Source organism: Cajanus cajan, chromosome 9 (genome assembly GCF_000230855.2).
Source record: "Cajanus cajan strain Asha chromosome 9, NIPB_CcT2T_4, whole genome shotgun sequence".
NCBI lineage: Eukaryota > Viridiplantae > Streptophyta > Magnoliopsida > Fabales > Fabaceae > Cajanus > Cajanus cajan.
In genome coordinates, this window is record NC_138525.1 from 18,143,328 (window position 1) to 18,165,311 (window position 21,984).

Here is a 21,984-nt window from a genome sequence, read left to right on the forward strand (position 1 = left end):
CTTACAATTAACACTATGCCAAGACCTCGCCGCATCTGACACAAGTAATACGGGTTAATTGCCTCACTCAACCCACACCATACTAGGGTTCGTATCATCCCTGATCATCCAGGAGTACGCTCGTCCCTGAAGCATCACCTACCCAGGGTTCGTATCATCTCTGATCATTCAGGAGTACGCTCGTCCCTAAAGCATGAGTGTGAGGAACCACAATCACATTAAAATCCATACAATCTCTTGCAATTAACCCTATGTCAGGGCTGCCATAATCGACATAAGTGGTGTGTGTTAACTGTCTTACTCATCCCACACCATGCTAGGGTCACGCCCTCCATGTAGCACCACTTACCCAGGGGCCGTGCCATCCCTAGTCATTAGTGTGAGGAAACACATCGCAATCACATTCTTAATCATGTTCATACAACATCTCATCTCATATCACGATTTCATATCACATACACAATTCCATATCACATACTCAACAGATAAGTCTAACAAAATAAGGGTTTACACATCCCTCAAGCAATTCACATCTAGATCATCAATTCTTATTAAATAATATAATAATAACATTCATAAATTAATATAATAAACAATAGAATTATCAATTTAATATAATTTTAACATAAATAGTAAAATCCCCAATTGTCCCAAAACCTAGCTCACAGGCACTTTTCTACAATTTCGTTCTCTTTCCCAGAACATCATTCTTACAAATTATTAGCATATTTATAATCCTCAACACATACAGAATCTAATGAGATCCTCAATTCCTCAAACAGAAATCATCCAATTTTCACAACCTAACTTACAGGCACTTTTCTATAATTTCGTTCTCTCTCCCAGAGCATCATTTTTACAAATTAAACATATATTCGTAGTCCTAAATATATATAGAATCACATAAGACAATTAATTCTCCAAACAGAAATAATTATAAAATTATTCATAACCCTAAGGGCTCTTCCTCTACCCAATTCCCTCATGTAACTCTACATATAAATAATCCCCTTTTCTCCCGTACCTGGATAAATAGGAACTAGGGCATAACCTCCTCCTTTCTTTCCTTAAACAAGGACCGAGACTAAAACTGGGCAGAACCTCATCCTCTGAGTTCCTCTTGGTCTTTAGAGAGAAGAAGAGGAAAGAAGAGCATAAGAGAGAAGGAAGAGAAGGTGTGTGAAAATGAGAGAAATGAGGGTCTATTTATAGGAATTCTGACTCACCTACCGCAACGGCCTGTACTGAAAGCGGAACGGCCCGTTCCAACTAAAATATTTTAAGCATTTTTCTTATTCCGGAACGGCCCGTTTCACTTTGGGAACGGCCCGTTCTAGAACAACCCAAATAGGCAAATTTTCTACTTTGGAACGGGTCGTTCTGCTACTTAAAAATGGGTTCATTTTCATCATTTGGAATGGCCCGTTCCAATTTTGGAACGGCCCGTTCCGGGCTACTGATCCACCCTAATTGAGCCCTTGGTCCAGTGAAAATTGGGCTATTACAACAAAAGAAGTAATAAAAAGACTAATAATTATTTTTTCTGAAAATAAAAAATATTAGCGACTGATTTGTGCAACAATAAAATTCACTCTCTACGATATATCTAGTAGTCTGCATTTTAAATATATATTTTTTAAAATAAATATTTATATTTAAGAACTGAAACATAAGTTGCTAATTTGGTACCCATTAATGACAGCGGCTAATATGGCAGCGATAGACCGATTTTACATACTGACCAAAGCATCCGTAGCAACTCGGCCATGGAGACCATTTCGGCCGCTAAAAGAGTAGTGACAAGGTTTTTTGCGGCTGACGTCCATTAATCGGTGTTTTGGTCGCCAAACCATTTAGCGACGGATTTTCTTAATTTAGCGACCGAATGTTCACTAAATTGTTTTTTAATTAATATTTTTCTGATTGGCTTTTCTTAATTTTTTTACTGTCTTGCTTTTAATTCTATGATTTTATTTAATTCCATATAAAATCACTATTCTAATATTGCATGATAATTTTGTGTTAATAGATTTGTATTTGGAAAAAGATTGATCTAGGTTAATCCTTATATTTTAAATTTACTTATTTTTTTAATATAGTAATTCAATGGTGCTATTATAGTGATAGGAGCAAAGGTAGTAGCAATAATAATAATAATAATAATAATAAAATTATAATAATGGTGGATGATAATAGTGTTTATCATTATATTATTAAAAATGATGGTAATAGAAATTATAATAATAGCAGTAGTAAAGATAAGGATTTTGCAATGTAGCAAAAATAACAAATATGACAATAATTGTGGGTAAATAAAGAAGTTGTGTTGTGAGAGGGGTTAAAGGGAGAAAAAAAATCTATATTACTACCTTTAATCCTAATTATAAACAATAAATTAAATTTTTCTTTAGTTATAAAAATAAGTAACCATCAACAATTTTTAAAGTTATTTAAAGACAAATTTCTTTTATACTCTTATAATTTATTGTTAATTATATTTTATATATTCACTTATATATATTAGATTATAAGTATTATCAATTTATCATTTAATATAACAATCACTTAAAAGCAATGGGTTCTTTAGAATAAATTTTGTTATGAAAATTAATTAAAAATAACTCATGTAAATATTCTTTTTATCTTAGTAATTTCACTACAAAAAATTATGTAGTTAGGTTTTTTTCTGGCGGTTTCAAAAAACCGCCACAAAATATTATATTTCTGGCAGTTATTTTAACCGCCGCAAAAGAACAATATTTTCAACGGTTTGAAACTGCCACAATATTTAAATCCTATTCCACATGCAACTAACTTAATTACAATATTTATTATTATTATTATTATTTTTTAAATAAATACAATCTAAACGGACGCTTCTCTTTACTCTCAAACTTAATTACAATATTTATTATTATTATTATTTGGCGTTGAAGCAGCAAAGTCGCCTCTCTCTCTTCTACCACCAACCCCTTCTTCCTCTTTCTCTAATCGGAAGCTGAATCACTTGAATCTCCAAACAACTTCCTCTTCTAACCATCATGGTGTTCTCTATCACTACTTCGACTCATGGCAATGTGATTAGGGTTAGGGTAACTCTTTGCGGCTGTTGATTGATCCTGTTGGTGTGTTCGTGTCGGAAGCTTTTGCTCAATTGATAATTTAGGGTTTCGGTTATCGACATGTCTGATCCTTTGAGGGCTCGCGTTACCATTACTCTTGGGCGTAGCGGTCAGGTAGTTTGCAATTTCGTCTAATTCGAAATCTGTATCGTTCTTGTTTCGCCTAGATTGTTGTTAATGCTCTCTATACAAGGAGCTTCTTTGTGTGTGTTTTCGCTACTTCGATTCTGTTCACTATTTTTTGGATTTGACTTGTTTCTACTTGCTTCGTCAAATGGTTTTCTCGAAAGATATCAATGAAAATGATGTTTACCCTTTTTTGAAGTTTTTTGTTTGTTTTCCGATAAGTATGTTGATACAGAATGCTTTTGTTTGTTGTTGACATCTAGTTCTACATTCGGCATGACTTTGTGCTTGTACTAAGTTTTTTTGTTGAATTTTTTTATTTGGAATAAAGGAATGCAGTTCAATTTTCAATTTCCCATCTTCTATTTAACACTTAAGTTTAGGTTGTGAAGAGGGATATATCTACTGTAGATTCTTCTTTCTCTTCTCTTCCGTTGACTGGTACTAAGCGGTCTGTGAGAGACAAAATTGGAAACAATGTGGATAGTTCTGGGTGGCATGGAAATGGACATGGCAGCAATAAACGGTATATCTGTGGTTCCTTTCTGTAATATCGTTTTGGATATACCACAAGTTTAATGGAAATTTAACTTATTGGCATGAGTGTTCCTATAGTCAGAAAGATAAATGAATACATAAATTGAAAATTCTTTCAGCATTCAATTTTATAGCAACAGCAATAACAGACAAATTATAATTTTCTTTGGGAGATTTAATACAATTACAAATTCATGATATTCCATTTTTGGATATGTTTTTGGGGGCTTGATATTTATAAATTCTGGGTGCTTATTGGTTAATCAGATCCTATATTTCAATACGTATGTGTGAACCATGGAAACTGCTTATTGTGATAGGTTAGAAGCTCTCTTTTTGATGGTAATCCCAGTTTCTTATTAAAGACAAGTGCTTGAGTACCTGGTTTAGCTAGATTTGTAGATTTGGTGATGTTAGTTTGCTTGGTATACTATGATAAATGTATAATTTGCACTGTCAATAATCAGAAAAACTAGAGTTTTTCCTGTGTTTGACTTAGAGTATAGTTCTGCTATTGGGCTATGGTGGAGACCTGCTATTGGGAACTTAACAATGCTTGGGTAGTAGCCAAAATTGTGGCTGAAATGTAGAGGATATGGGTTCTATGCCAACTAGAAATAGAAAGTCCATATTGTTCCTGTCATTTCTTTGATAAGCCATTTTTTTAGTTTACATCTATGATTCCACATCATATTTCAGAACCATTTTATGATGAGAAATTCTTAATTGCCATCAACAACTTTCTTGTGTCACACTTCTAGCCAGCTGCACATTTTCTAGCATTTTCCAGCTAAGGTCAGCCCTTCAGTGAACAGCCCCTGTTCTGACCTTCCTTTGTTGGCCTCTATGTGCACTGTGAAGGCCAGTTTCCTCGCTCTACTGTCTTTCTGTCTTCCACCCCCTTGTTCACGTACATTGTGACCTTGTGTGATAATTAGCATTGTTAGCTTAGGATTTTTTTTACAGAAGTATGAAATTTAAAATGATGATGACTCTTATTTTTCACAAACTTGTTAGTTATGCCTTAGACTAACAACACACACATACACATATAGTTTCTATTATATAACAATATAAGTACTTATTTAATTAAATAGTACTTTATATTCTTTATACTTGTTATTATATTAAATTCTGATTATCACTACTAAAAAGATGATATTCTACATCGCTATATCTACATCGGTTGTAATAAAACCGATGTAAATTTAAAACGCGGTGGCAATCTCGTAAATAAATAGAAAATATAGACATATTTACATCGGTTGGATAAAAAACCGATGTAAATATTAACAATTCTACATCGGGTTTGCTTTTGACCGATGTAGAACTCAAACCCTAATACACCCTCTCGCGCAAACATCCAGAATACCCTTTCAACATAGGGTTCCCAGCCCGCCGCGAGCAACCACGGATCTTCCTCTCCGCAACGCCCCCTTTCGAAGCCCCCTTCGCCCTCCTCCCTCCCTTCCGAGGGCCTCCACTTGGGACTTCCTCATCTTCTTCGACAACACTAACGACAAGTTCTACCCCCACACCCATTTCGCCGCCACTCCCAGCCGCCACTCCAAGGAGGTCAGAGAGGAGGAGGGGATCCCCGATTTGGAAGACGAGGACTACAACAACGAAGTGGCATCAACACCATGTCCGTCAATCTCATCCATTCTTCTATTCTTCCCTTTTCTCTTCCCTAACCTAACACCTCTCTTTCCTCTTATTCTAGGGAAGTGAAATCCTCTTCTCGCAAAATCTCACCTCCACAATAGGTATTCTCGATTTCATGTTTATCAAATCAATTGCACCTCAAATTATATTATGTCCACTTGCCAATCACCTAACACGAGGGATGATAGTGTATAACGAAATGCAGGTCATGAATTTATGGAATTTGCAGCAGGACCGTCTATGCAGATGCAAATCACTGTATACTGAGTTATAATAGAATCTGTTCAATTGAAATAATTATATTAACAAGATTGCATATTCTATTTTGCTCTGCTTTTTTGTTCTTTTTCATGCCTGAATTTTTAATTTATGTCTTTCATTTGCATCTTCCCCTTCAAAGTTATTTATAATTTGTGTTATGAATATGATATGCAGATGGCTAGAGAGATGGATGACATCTTAAGGCAGTAGATTGCACAGCCAGCTAATAGTTGCACTTATGATTCTAAGGGTGGTGTCTCATTTCTTGATAACGTTATCTTTCCTCTCTATGATATTGTTTCTGCAGTAAGTTCCACATGTGTTTTATGAATATTTTATTAAACTTTATTTCATAGAAAGGTGAAATAAGCTCATATATCAAAAGTAGATGATGATCACAATCTTAGGTTGTGGGTTGTGGGTTGTGTTCATGAGACAAACATATTCTGTCTTATTGGATGGTGTCTCATGAGAAAATCTTACTTTTTTAAAGAAAAATAACAACTCCAAGAAATGAATATACAAATTTGAAATAAATGACGAGTCTTGGAGTGTGATTGGATTGTGTGTTCCCTGTTTTCCTGTTAATATGAGAAAACGGGCTTGAAATCGTATTTGATTGGGTAATGAGTTTCTGGACAACATTACACAGGAAACAAAAGTTAAAAATGGCAGCAATTTTTTATCTATACTTATTATAAAGGGGATATATTTTGGTAACCACCCCTTTGATTTATGAACTTAATGAAATGTTCTTTGGTTTATGAACTTAATGAAGTAACCATCCCCCACTGCCTGCCAGAAAATGTTCTTTAAGAAGGAATAAATATACATAAAATCATTGTGTTATGTAGTGAAATCTTTCAGTTTGTCTGACAAAATAAGTTGATTCTTTTCAACTCATTGATTTGCAAAAAACATTACCATGGCAGTGCTGTTCTGCAATGAAATATGTGAATATGCATGGCCATTTATTTTGGTCATTTGATTAGAAATCGTGAAAATATCCCGTTATTTTTACATTTATTTTGGCCATTTATTTTGGTCATTTGATTAGAAATCGTGAAAACATTACCTTTATTTTCAACTCATTTAATGATTATTTTATACTATGGTGGATCAATTTGATGTCCTGTATATCTTTTGGACTGGTTTGAGCCTTTACTCTCTTTCTCTCTCTTGGGTTTCTGTTCAGTGATTTTTATGAATTTACCTCTGCAGTTCATGTTGTTTAAAAGCTTAAATGCATTTATTTGTGACTTGAGTTTATCTTTATTCTTTTGGTTTAAAAATATGGATTCATCATGTATTTTCATGGACTATTAGGAAGCAGCAAACAATGATAATGGGAAAGCACCTCATTCCTCCTGGAGAAATTATGACGATTTTAATGAGTATTTCTGGTAAGGTTTCTTTGATGACCCGTTTTTTGATTATTTCAGTTGATTGTTTTTATTTTTTATTTTTTATTTTTTTAAATTTTGTTGACTGACTCTCGCACCTTAAGGTCACTCCATTGCTTTGAGCTTGGTTGGCCATGGGGCAAAACTTCTTCATTTTTCCAAAAGCCACTACCCAGATCAAAATTATAGTAATAATAATATATTTAACAGAATAGTTATAAACAAAAAAAATTTAACAGAATAATTACTGTTGGATAGAAATCCCAAAATTTATGGGATATTATTATGTTGCAGAATTTTAGGTATTAGGATCTATGATTTATTCTTTATTATTGTTACTGATTTATAGGGATTCCTATTTAATTAAAGGAATTGTCTATTATTTGTTTCCTTTTTTTTATTTCCCTGTTTTGCCTATTTATGAACTTTATGAAATGGAAACTTACCTCAAAATTAAAAGTTAATCGATAACTAGAGATTTATTTAGAAGTTTCCTAATTAAGGAAATAAGGAAATAAAAAACTGTACAAATTAGCTATAATTAAGGAAATAAAAAGTGTAATAATCAGCTTTAATTAAAAATTCCTCAAAATACATTTATATAGACTACTAGTCTCCTAATTAAGGAAATAAGGAAATAAAAAACTGTACAAATCAAATCATCCAAATCTGTCCTAATTACGGAACAAATTTCCTAATTATTATAGAACAAATGTGCACCCTATTTTTAAGATTTTTGAAGAGTATGAATCTGGACCAATTTTTGAAAACATCCTGTTTTGAGATGAAATGGGAACTAATTTTGACACATCAATGGTGTTTATAAAAATTTGAGAAAAATCACATGATTTCCTTGATGAGATGAGATTGCCCTCGTTTAGTTTTAGCTCAATATGTTGACTTTCCTATTTTTAAGATTTCTCTCATTCAATACAGTTATTTGGGAATAAAATGGAATTCAAAGTTATAGCTTTATTAGAGTAGTTATTGTATCTGATAACCTCTAATTGAGAGAATTGGAACTCAACAATTAGATTTTGAAATTATACTATGAATGAAATATGTTTATACAGGTAACTCAGAAAGAATCTAAAAAAATAATTGATTTTTTTTTTAAAATGGAATCTACATCGGTTAAAGGTAGAACCGATGTAGATTTGCATTTAAATCTACATCGATTTTGTTTACAACCGATGTAGATTTGAACGCAAATCTGCATCGGTTTTCTCACAACCGATGTAGATTTAAAAGCAAATCTACATCGCTCTATTCTACATCGGTTATAAAACCGATGTAGATTACCTTCCAGAACCGATGTAAAACAGTGCTTTTGTAGTAGTGTATATATATGTTGTATGAATATGATATTATATATTTGTCACTATTAAATAATATATAATTATGTATTAAATTAATATGTTTCTACATTTTAAAAATCTTTTTAAAAACAATTCGCCAGCACCCAGCACTCCCACTCTCACGCGCTGCAAATTCGTTCCTTTAATAACAAAGAAACTATGCTTTGTGAAATTAGTTCAATTTCAAGCATGATCACCATGACTCCAAAGAATATGGGGATTGCTATAGGAATTATCCTTCCTTTAACCTTTCAAAAAAGAATTGAAGTAAAAAGAGTAAATGATATTCTAATGAAATCTACCCATCCCATAAAAAGAATATCACAAACTTGGAAACATCCTTACCTCAAAAAATCTTAAAACTATGTCAGAACATATTTGCTGGAACGTTCCCGTGTCTGTCAAGTTTCTGATGCTAAGAGAAATTACCAGTGTTTTTATATGCTTTGTGCTGCACCAAAAGAGGTACATCATTCTTCTTTTTCAGATAATATATTTAGGCCTAAAAATAATCCAAGAAAGTAACGATTTTTTCCTCTTTCAAGAATCGTGGTATAATTACAAAAGTTCATGAACATTCTTACATGCATATTAGCTTCTAAAGTTGGGGTTTGAATTTAGCTTATTGGTTGATCTTCTTGAACTTATCCTGAGATAATGAGCCTTCGATGTGAATTTATTTTTATTTGAGCTTCTTCCATGTACAGGATGTTGGTAAGTACAAATTGGGAAATCCAAGAAAATTTCATTACCTTAATCAATCAAATTGTATTGAGTTGGATGGGGTGGATGATTCTAAAGAGTACATTGCTACTAAGAGAGCTATGGAGGTTGTTGGGATCAGCTCTGATGAGCAGGTGCCCCTCAGTAACATCCCTGTTGGAGAGTGTTTTCTTTTTCTCTTTATTATTTTCATTAGAAAATTTTGCCATCCCTCTTCTCAGGATGCTATATTTCGAATAGTAGCAGCAATGCTTCATTTAGGAAACATTGAGTTTGTGAGTACCCATTTTCCAAAGTCTTTCTCTTTCTCTCGCAAAGACTTGACGCAGTAGTTTGAACTGGAAAAATGACCTATATTGTTTGTACTAGAATATAATTAAAGGGAATGTTTCTTCTTTTTTATTTATTTTTTATTTTTCACTTCAAACACAGGTATATGGAGAAAGAAATTCTGTTTTTCCAGAAGACCCGGGTCAGGTATGCTTTATCGAATCCGTGAAATTCTGTTTCCAGAGCCCTTGTCCTGTTTTGTTAGAATTTATAGATTTTCCAATTAAATTTTCAGTTAATATCTTTTCACTAGTAATTATAAAAATATCACATTTTTTTGTTTCCTGTTTTCAAGATTTTGTGAAGGAAATGGTGAAACTGAAATCAACATAAGGAAAAGAGGAAACTAAATGAAAACGAGGTGACAACTTTAAATTATAAGTGAAAACATTTCACCTGAAAATGAAAATAGAAAATAAGCCAAAACACCTCTTATATATTAAGCCTGAAATAACATTGGTCACCTATGATTCTAATGCAACTCTTGGTTTATCATGATTTTGCAGTCCAAAACGACAAGATTCAAGGAACATTCCTTAAAAAGGATGACCCAAAGATAAACGCATTGATGCAACAAGCAGAGTTACTAACTTCACTAGCTCTTAAAGTTGATGCAGAGAACGTGGACCAAAGTCTTGAAAATGCATGGAAGGTGAGGCTTGATAGTAAACTTGCTTTTGTTTTGATTTTTTGAACAGCTTACAGGCTTCTTTATAAATGAGCTCCAATTGATGTCATCAAGCAAAGACCAATTTATAGATTAAATGTCATGAAGTTCAACATTAACAGAATTTAATCATTTTTTAACATGTCAAGCCTATCTACACAAAAGTCATGAAAGTTATTTTTCAGCCGGATAGTATACATTTATTATTGGAGAGATTACCTTGATTCTGCTAATGCTTGTATGGATTTGTATACTAGCTGATTTTTCAGAGCCTAGTTCTTCAGCACCCTGGTTGTTGCTAATCACAAAGAATTAGGCATTATATAATAGTATAATTATAGGTAGAATTTACAAAAATAAATGGTCTTAGAATTCAATAAGTAAAATTATTATTTAAGAGTTACTTGAATTAAATAACAATATAATATAATCATTAATTTTAAATAATTAATATAATTAGTGATAATTTTAAGCAATTATTTGATAAATACATAAAATATATATATTATTTCTCAGTTTATAATATGAATGTGCTTTTAAAATAATTTTAAAGCTATTTTTTAAAATAATAAAAATGCATTGATATAATGTAGAATGAAGTGCATATAATGTAGAATGAAGTGCATTAGTTGATGGTTTAAAACTATCAGAAAATGTGAGATTTGACGGTTTAAAACTGTTAGAAAGTGTAAATAAGAAGAAAAAAAGTAATTTTCTGAGAAATGATGAATTCACAAAAATTTAGATGAATTTTATGGCGCTTTTAAACCACTAGAAACTGTAACCAATTTTGTGGCGGTTTAGACCGCCACAAAGAGATTGAATTTTCTTGCGCTCAAAACCAGTGTTTACAACATATACGCCGCAAACGGTTTTTGGCGACCGTAGATCCAACGGTTATTAACGACGCCGGTAATGTAATTGATGATGGTTTTTAACCGCCAAAAACTGCCAAAATAACCGCCACAAATCACACATTTTTTTTGTAATGTTTGTCTTATATATTACTTATAAATAAGTCTAGAGCTAATAGATATTCCTAACTCAATTCCACCTATATAACCAAACAAAGCTTTTTTTCTTTAATGTGTGACCCACGGATATTTTTTTACATAAAATTATTATATTTAAGTAGGATAGTACCATTATAAATGATATAATACGTTAAAATAAAACATGACAGTTTCTCAGATCACATCTCTTTTTATCTTCAACACAAATGAACTTTTATTAATTTATCCATAAATAAATTCTCTTTTTATATCGTTTTCTCATTATTGATTTCTCTAGTGACCTGTCCTGTCACTTTCTCTCGTAATTAACTCCATTTAATATTATGTTGATTATGAATTTGAAATATGAATAATTGACTAGATATTTTCCTCCTTTATTGAGTCTCGAGATATGACATTACACAGACTAATTATTTAGCAATTATCAATATTGCAAGGTTTATTTTTAATTATTTTTTTAAATGATATTTTAGTTCTTTTAATTTTTGTAGAACACTTGATAGTTTTTTTTTTATCTGTAACCATTATTATAAGACTAAATTGGTTTATTGTCCTCTTGTATAATGTGACACACTCTACCCGTTATATATATTTCTGAAAAGAAATACTTCATTAAATAATTCAAAACTGAGGTAAAATATATATTATATTTTAAATTCAAGATTTAAAAGACTAAACCAAACTATTATAAAGAATTGTAGAAACATTTTCAAAGGAAATAAACTAGAATTCCTATTGCAAAAGAACAGAAAAGTAATCATACATAAACCCCAATGTCACATGTAATCAAAGTATTCCCATCCACCACCGAAGCTCCTCCAAAGTGAAAATCACCTACATATACATCACACACACACAAAAAAGGAAATAGGGGGTGAGAGCATAACTCATTTTGACTATGGGTATGGGAGAAAGGATGGGTAGCCATACACACAAACAAAAAACATATATGGAATATACATAAGTTCATCGATAATTACAACAATTTAATCAATAATTCTCAATTCATATTTCATCACATCACCACATAAATCAGATTTATATTTCAAATGCAAACAATATGTCATGTTTATGCAAGGACAAGACTCTCCTATCTATATTCATATGACGCCAATAAAACACATTATCATTGTTTGAAGGCTGAGTAGTCTAGGAGTACATGTCAGGTCAAGTTATCATAGTACTCTACACTAAAAGGATATATTATTAGAGTTTCATCAAAATAGTTGGATCACACAAAATCCATCATATGCACATAATGGGCAAGATTAGGACTTCCCAAACCAAATTATCTCTGAGGACTAATCTACAAGCTTTTACACAAAGGGTTCCTCGTTAGCAGTGTATTTCACATCATACCCATCACAAAACACTTATACACATGATGAATGGCATTTAAGATTCTGCATATTTATATAACATTCTCTCATTAGTTCATAGTTCTCAACACGTCTCATAATACACTAATTATCACATTCTCTATCACATAACACAAATCATTATCATTTATGACAATTTGTACTCAAGAATATCCATTAGTTATCCCTAATCACACACACAAGTTAAGCATACAGAATTCGAACTTATAAACAGGGTTGTGCCAAGTGAGGCACACCTCATGCTTGACGCGTTTGAGGCCACGAGCCTCTAGAAGGATCACGTCTAACATGATTCTTCTCACACTCGGTGAGATACTAGAGGAGGATTCGCATAATTTGTGGTTCTTCTCATATACAATTTCCACAACTCATACAAATTTAATCAAGTAAAAGGGCATCTAAGGTCTAATTAAACATGTAATTATCATTATTCAATTAATTCTTCAATTAAGGGTTTAGATACATCTTTAAGGTTTTCCTAAAAACCTACAGACACTCATGGATCCATAATCAAACCAATATCATAGATTAAGCACTTATCAAATACATATATTATTCAAAGCACAACATTCACACATGACAAATTCATATAAGGATAGGGTTTAATCCCTCACCTACACACATACATACATCGTAAGGATTGGAGATCAATTTTGCTCCCCAATAATTATCCCACACCTCAGAGCGAAGTTCTCACTCCCCCTTACCTTGAGGGACGCTAAAATTAGGATTCTTATCTTCGAACACCTCTACGACTGCCTCAGGTTTGCCTCCTTCTTTGGATCATACTATGCACGATCTGATAAAAAGTGAGACAAACTTAATACTCCTAACATGTTTAAATAATAACCCTAATTCTCACATGTACGTGTAACCCGTCAACAAAAACTTAATTTAATTATTCTCTCTATTTTTAAAAGATAATAACTCAATTATGAAAACAGAAATATTTTATATATCTCTTATATATATATATATATATATATATATATATATATATATATAACAACTCTCGTTTTTCAAATTATTCTCATTTAATTAATTAAAATTTTTATTAATTTATTTAAAGAAAGTGAGATGTTACATAAAGTCAACCAGTAAACATTAAAATAATTGAATTATGAGAAATACCTTCTGTTAGCGAGTCATTAGTGCGTATAATGGTTGATTTTGCAACTTTTTTAATTAACAAATGCCGAAAACATCTACAACTGGAATCAACATTATAATTGCAATTGCAAAAGCATGCGAATGACTTTGATTACATATCGTATCTCATGTCATAGTATAGGGGGGGAAAAGCGAACAGTTGACGAAAATTCATAATTCTTCTACAGAATTGTAAGAGGGTTCACAGCCGACAGCTTAGAGAATTGATCCAAGTTGAAGTTCAGTGTTATCGACAAATTATGGTAAATTAATAGTGATGTTTCTTTTGGAAAAGTCAAAGATGGTATAGCTCGACAAATATTTTTATATTAGACACGGTTAGTTTATTATTCTATTTTATATATGAATGGTATATTTATATATTATCATGCATTGCAGATGATAAGATGAAAACGAAATATATTATGGTAGCCATGACAAGAAGGGAGCAATTAATGAAGGAAGATTATGACAAGAAACCCAAATAATTATCATACTACCTACTATTCATTGTCCTTTGTAAAATTATAAAATCGGTTTATAATTTTTATAAAGTCATAGGATATATGTATTAAATTAAATTAAGAAAAAAGTGTAACAAAAAAAAATACAATGTAACAAACTAAAAAAATAATATTTATATTTTTAACTAATTTTTTTTTTATTTTTCATGAATTATTAGAAAATAATTAAATTAAAAATAGAAATATATTTTGATTTATCAAATTTCAATATTTTAATTTTTATGCATTATTAATTAGTACAACTTTTTTTACACTATGAATCAAATAAAAATATATGTATGACTTTTGAAGAGATCGTATAAAAACCAACAAATCATCATTATAAATACATTTACAGATCTAATTAATGTTGAGATAACACCTGCGAAATTCACTTTATTTTTCAAGGTTTAAAGTAAATATGTTTAATTATTTGATTACTTTTAAAGTGCACTTTGTTAAGATTTAATAATAAATGATGTATTTATTTATTTAATTTAAGAGTGACAGAATAATAGGATAACGAAGAGTTTTAAAATTAAAAAAGATATAAAAAAAATTAAGTAATTAATGAAGAAAAACAATAAAAAGATAAAATTAAGAGCTAGTCAAAAGCTAAGCTATAAATTATTCTAATTCATTTATGAAAATAAACTATAAACTCCAAAAATATGTTCTTGTACCAAACAAGTTTATTTGGACGAATTCCATCTTAAGTAGTCCACCATACACAACAATTTATGGCATTTGGATCAATCTAATGATCATCTTATTTTGGTGCAACCTCCACATGATACCATTATAGTAAATTTCTCTTTCAAGAATCTCTCACCGCAAACAACTATGAACCGCTGGTAAGGCGATTTCTAACAAGTGTCATTTTTCTCTTACTATATATTTTGGTTACCTACGCTTCAAATCTGAATCAACTCTCCCAACTCACCATGCTTTCTCTCCAAAACAACATACTTTCTGGCAACCAAGTAGTCTTCTCTCATCAACGTTTCCATGCTCAAATTTGTGTGTTCCTTGATTGAATCCCGAATGTTGTATTCCTAAAATCCAAAAACTTCACCTTCGTCCTTGAAGGTTGCTTTCAGGGTCTCAAAGGTTTACAACCCTCATATTCAAAATGCGTGGCTCAATAATCAAAAAAGACAAATCTAGGTTTTTGGGTTTTGCCAAGGTGCTTTCTTACACATTTATCTCAAGTGTAGCTTAAAAAGAACCAATTCACAAGCCCCACTCCCAATTTTCCAAATTGTACCACTTTATTGTTTGATCTAGAGAACCAATTAACCCCATTTTGGGGTGAAATCAGGATAAAAAACCAAAAAGGATGGAAGGGAAAAAAAGACGAAACACCACTACTAGAAATCGCTCCAATGTCGGTACAGGATGGTTGGAGGCAACACACAATGGTGAGGGTGAGGGTTTGTTGGGAAGGGAATTGGTAGCGATGGGTAGCTAAGGAGAAAAAATAGTATTATATGATATGGAGGGTGCACAATAATCACTAGAGGATTAGATTAATCTAAAGACTCTTAACTATGGTCCATGATGAACCACTTAAGAAGGTGGTCCATCCTAGAAATCATAGTTTATTGGATTAAATTATTTTATAATGTAACACTCCAAATTTCTAAATAAATAATATATTATTTAAAAATTAATTAAATATTTTTTATTAAATAAAAAAAGGATTTTTGAAAAATATAGTTATATAATATGTGTGTGAGTGTGTGTTATTTTAGGATTATGTTTATTATAATTAATAAAGGAAAAAGGAAATGTTTGACCCTTGGGTTAGCTCTTTCACTAGGAATTACGATTTAGTTAGAGGTTTTCGAAAGGGGATTTGTGCTTCAATTTTTATTTACTGTTAGATCAAAAGATAATCTTAGATTCCTTAAGTTATAAGTTTTAATGATAAAAAAGATAGATGTTTTTCTAGAGAAAAATTTTTCAAATCATTCATTAAGACAAATGAGTGTAAAATGAATACACTAAACAATTATTTATCTTGAAATAAAATGTCTAAGAGATGAAACACTTCATTTGTAAGATATTTATTTTGAATTCATAATATTTATGATGTTTGATAATTAAATCAATCTTTTTGTGTGTGATTCCTTAACAGATCGAAGTAAAATAGATTTCTTGGTACCCATAATAACAAAAGAGAAGGAAGACATTTTTTTGTCAGAAAAAGACAAGCATATCCCTTAAATCATGAAATCTATATATATATATATATATATATATATATATATATATATATATATATATATATATATATATATATATATAAAGTTGTTTGGCATTGAAACACACATGACTCCGCTCATTTGGTACTTAAAAGATGATAAGTAGCTTCCTTGATAAGTGACAATTTGGTAAAACATATTTAATGCAAGAAATTAATCCACTGACAAACACTTTTCTTTACAAGGAATGAAAATTGAAAGATAGATGAACCAAGCCTACGAGATGCGCTCAAGAATTTACATTAATTATTTTTGTGTATAAACCTTGTTCATAATATTGTTATATTACGTCTTGAAAGTAAGACGAAGAAAACAGTTATCCTACCCAACTTTAACTTTATGTTATTGCTTTGAGGCTAAAGAGGTTTGATCATAAAAGAATATTTGGCTACTTTGAGCCAGGAGAAGCTTATCTGTAAAAGAATACTTGGTTGTTTGAAGCTTGGAGAGACTTTGTGTGAAAGAATACTTAGGTATATAGTCACTTGAAGAGACAAATCAAAGAATACTTAGGTTAAGCCAGAAGTGACTTGTAAAAGAATACTTGTATCTTGGTAAAAGATAGTGGAACTTAATCGGGTTTGATCAAGAACTGGATGTAGTCTCGATGATTAAGACGAACTTGTAACACCCCATGTTTTCTAAAATTATTAATAGAATATTTGATTAATTAAAGGGTTTTATAAAATATTTTAGAGGCTTTTAATATTATAAGTATTTTAATTAAATAATAAATGTTTATGAAAATTATTTTGTATAATATTTATAAGAGAAATATACATTTTTATAATATTTTGTTATAATAAGTATTTGGTGAAAAATATGTGTATTTATTATACTTGTTTATTTTTCTATATTTTTTTTAATTATCATGGTGTTGGGAGAAATATATTTATTTTATATATTATATTTTTTATTATTAATTATTGTACCTTTTTATAATTATTTGGGTTTGGAGAAATATGTTTATTTAATATTATTTATTTAAAAGTTTTAATAATTGTGGGAAAGGAAAAAAGAACTATGATTATATTTTTATCGAAGGGTTAAGTGTCGGTTAAGTTTTTTAAAAAAGGTGTTACAATAGTTATTTTATTTTTACACTTCTCATTTTTCATATTGCAAATGCATTCAATAGAATGGGAAGGAGAACCAGAGCTTGTAGGATAACACCTCAGAGATCCACGTCTTTCATCAAGTATTCATCGAGGTAAGAAAGGAGCGGTTAATCTCGTTCTAGGTGTGGAATGTATGTTGCATAGTAGGAATGACCCCACAATCCCTTATCTACTACTTGTATTGTATGAAGGGAGATTTTCTCAATTGATTGTATTATGTGTTTTTGGTATTCTATATGATTCCTTACTATTCTATTTGATATTGTGTAGTTGTATATGTCTCCAATTTCATGATTGAACATGTAATTGTGAAGTTTGGATTGCCTGTGAGTTCTTATTGGAGACCTAAATGGTTAATGTGAGAGTAGTTAATAGGGGTATGTAATTAGAATATGAAATTGCTGAAGTTTTAATCATGATGTTTATATTGGATTGGAGTTTTAGAGTTTTGGGTTCGTAATGTGCAATTTTCACACAACCTAGAAGTTTTTCATGAACTAATATCACGTCAGGAATCAAATGGACTACATCGAGTGCCATTTGACATTTTTTTTTGCAAGTTTTCATGTCGAGAGTGACCTTAGTCACGCTGGGCACAGTTACTCCCAAGAAGATGTTGTCCTTTTCGCATCGGTTGTGACATTGTTAGAATCAGGTTTTGTGATTTTCAAATGAATTCTATCCATAGATGTTAGCTTTCAAATTATGTTGGAATCACCTAAAAAGGAGGTTTAGAACTCATGTTATGATCAAATTAGTGAACAAAGGTCAAAATTTCATATTTAAGCTGAAACACCCGGTTTTTTTTTTTTTTAAAAAAATAGTAGATGACATAATTAGCTCTTGAGGTCAACATAGAAGTTGGAGATAATTATATTTCTAAGAAAATTAATATCAACTTGATAGCATATACATAGCTCTAGATAAGGTTTTTAGATCACTCGGTGTCTTAAAAGATTATGTTTTGGAAAAGTAGTTTATGAATAATGATGATGAATAATTTTACCCTTTCAGTGTTTAATCTTATAAATGGTTTGATGTACCTATATTAATGTCTAGGGAACAAAAATCATGGAGAAATTAATTGATAATAAGTTATAATGTAAGTTGATTGTTAATAACTTGAGATGTTTTGACAATAGCGATGTCTAAAGATTTAACGTGTGATATTAATAAGGCTGCTAGGCTAGTTAAGCTATCAATTTAAATTCTTAGTGATGTTGATCTTTTATTAACTATGATTGAGGTGTTAATACATGATTTGACGATCTCATAATGATCTATCTTGAGGTGTATCGGATGATGTTGTGTAATTGTTGTGTTTAAATCACAAACATGTGTACTCATTATACTAATTAATATTGATAACTAGTTGTGGTATGTGAATATGTTACTGATATGATTATGAGCTATGTATGAGTTTTAGTGATATGTTCCTTTATGCCATTGATTTCTAATATTTTATTGATATAGTTGAATTGTTAATTGTTATATTGAGAATAGTTGATGATTATATGATATGCGATTAGTTGGCAATGAAATGATGTGATAATGTGATATGATAAGATGTGAATTAATGAGATCGTGTGATTTGATGATCTCATAATGATCTATCTTGAGGTGTATAAGATGATGTTATGTAATTGTTGTGTTTAAATCACAAACATGTGTACTCGTTGTACTAATTAATATTGATAACTAGTTGTGTTATGAGAATATGTTACTGGTATGATTTTGAGCTATGTATGAGTTTTAGTGATATGATCCTTTATGCCATTGGTTGCTAATATTTTATTGATATAGTTGAATTGTTAATTGTTATATTGAGAATAATTGATGATTATATGATATGAGATTAGTTGACAATGAAATGATGTGATAATGTGATATGATAAGACATGTGATATGTGAATTAATGAGATCATGTGAAATGTTATGCTTAAAGTCTATTTGACATGCATTATATGCATAAAATTATTTTTAAAGGTATGGTATAGAATACACTAATAGGGATGGTCCCCTTGTCTAAAAGCTTGGGGATCAATCCTTGGGGATAACTTTGTTTTGAAGTCCCAGTCTTGCCCATTGTGTGCATGTGGGGTGTATCTTGCATGGCTTAGCTATCCTGACTAAACCCTAGTAGTATGTTCTCCTAGTAAGAGTGTGTTAAAGGCATGATTTGGCATGTATTCCTATATTATTCTACATGTATTGCTAGTGTAACACCCCAGTTTTTATTTCACTTTTTATTTATTTATTTTAATTGAGGGTATTTTGGTAATTTTATAAAGGTGATAGGGGTGATTTAGTAGCTTGGAACGGGCTGTTCCGAAATTGGAACGGGCCGTTCCAAACTACCAAAAGGTATATGATTTAGTAGCTCGGAACGGGCCGTTCTGGAATTGGAACAGGCCGTTCCAAACTACCAAGTTGTGTGTGAGTTAATAGCCCAGAACGGGCCGTTCTCAAGATGGAACGGGTCGTTCCGGACTATTAAATATGCCATTAACCCTAATTGGGAACGGGCTTGGAACGGGCGTTCTTAAAATTATGGCTGTTGGGGGTAATTAATGCACACCAGAACGGGCCGTTCTGGTTTTGGAACGGGCCGTTCTGAATGTGATTTGTAGCCACGTTTTAAGGGCCTGGAACGGGCCGTTCCGGTGTAAAAAGCCTATAAATAGAGCTGTTTGTCACTCCCAAAAAGACACACCTCTCATTTCTGATTTCTTTTCTTCTGCTCTCTCTTCTTTTCTCTACTTTCTGCTTCAGACCGAGGGGAACCCAACGAGGGAGACCAACCAGCTCTAGTGTAGATTCAGCTTCTACATATCTAGATTCAGCTTCTTTATATCCAGGTACGGGGGAAAAGGGAATTATTTATATGAAGAGTTACATGAGGGAATTGGGTAGAAAAAGACCCCTTAGAATTATGAGTAATTTTAGAAATATTTCTGTTTAAAGAATTATTGACATTATTTGATTCTGTATATATTTAGGACAACAAATATATGATTTGTTTGTAAAATGATGCTCTAGAAGAGAGAACGAGATTATAGAAAAGTGCTTTTAGGTTAGGTTTTGGAAAATTGAATTATTTCTGTTTGAGGAATTAATTATACCATTAGATTCGGTATGTGTTGAGGATTATAAATATGCTAATAATTTGTAAGAATGATGATCTGGGAGAGAGAACGAAATTGTAGAAAAGTGCCTGTGAGCTAGGTTTTGGAAAAATTGAATTATTTCTGTTTGAGGAATTAATTATACCATTAGATTCGGTATGTGTTGAGGATTATAAATATGCTAATAATTTGTAAGAATGATGATCTGGGAGAGAGAACGAAATTGTAGAAAAGTGCCTGTGAAATAGGTTTTAATTAAGGGTTTTACTGTTTATGCTGAAATTATATTAAATTGCTAATTCTATTGATTATTATATTAATTTATGAATATCATTGTTATATTATTTGATAAAAATTGATGATTTAAAATGTGAATTGATTGATATGTATGAAACCCATTATTTTGGATCTATTTGATGTGTGTATGGAATTGAGTTATGAGATGAGATGTTGTATGAATGTGAATATGATTATGATTGTGGTTCCTCACATCAATGACTAGGGATGGCACGGCCCCTGGGTAAGTGATGCTACAGGGAGCGCGTGACCCTAGCATGGTGTGAGATGAGTAAGACAGTTAACACGTATCACTTATGTCGAATATGGCAACCCTGGCATAGGGTTAATTGCAAGAGATTGTGTGGATTGTCATGTGATTGTGGTTCCTCACATCAATGACTAGGGATGGCACGGCCCCTGGGTAAGTGATGCTACAGGGAGGGCGTGACCCTGGCATGGTGTGGGATGAGTGAGGCAATTAGCCCGTATCACTTATGTCAGTTGTGGCGTGGCCTTGGCATAGTGTTAATTGTAAGATTGTGTGAATTATGAATGTGAAAATGATAATGTTAATTGCAAGATTTGAGATAAATGGGTGTGATTGCGAATTTTGAAGTGAAAATGATGCACGATTGATAGAGTTATGATATATATAGAAATGCTTGTAAATATTTCATTGTAATGAGATTACATTGTTGTGTCTGTGCTTTACATATGGATGTTTTCTTTTCTCACCGTACAAATTGTGGATGTTTTAGGTGAGGGAGATCCTGCTTCGAGTGACATCTAGTATGCCAACAGTTGAATTGTGGGGATGCTCTGATATTGTGACATCGGGGCAGAGGATTTTTAGAACATATGTTTTTATTTGGATTTGGAATTGTAAATGTTATTTTTGAAAATAATTTATAAACTCTTGCGTTTCATTTTTATTATTGTGGTTATTGAAGGATAATTTT

General features: G+C 31.5%; 2 long non-coding RNA genes across 2 annotated transcripts; one reads left to right on the forward strand and one right to left on the reverse strand.

Annotated features, from left to right (window-relative positions):
- The first annotated feature begins 5,436 nt into the window (after positions 1-5,436).
- LOC145951790 (uncharacterized) lies at positions 5,437-7,586 on the forward strand. The gene is made up of 3 exons (XR_014429721.1): positions 5,437-6,017; positions 7,038-7,114; positions 7,219-7,586. It is a non-coding gene; the product is annotated as an uncharacterized LOC145951790 (long non-coding RNA).
- A 4,236-nt stretch (positions 7,587-11,822) lies between these two features.
- LOC145951805 (uncharacterized) lies at positions 11,823-13,447 on the reverse strand. The gene is made up of 2 exons (XR_014429739.1): positions 13,199-13,447; positions 11,823-12,039 (listed from the first exon to the last, which is right to left on the reverse strand). It is a non-coding gene; the product is annotated as an uncharacterized LOC145951805 (long non-coding RNA).
- Between the last annotated feature and the right edge of the window lie 8,537 nt (positions 13,448-21,984).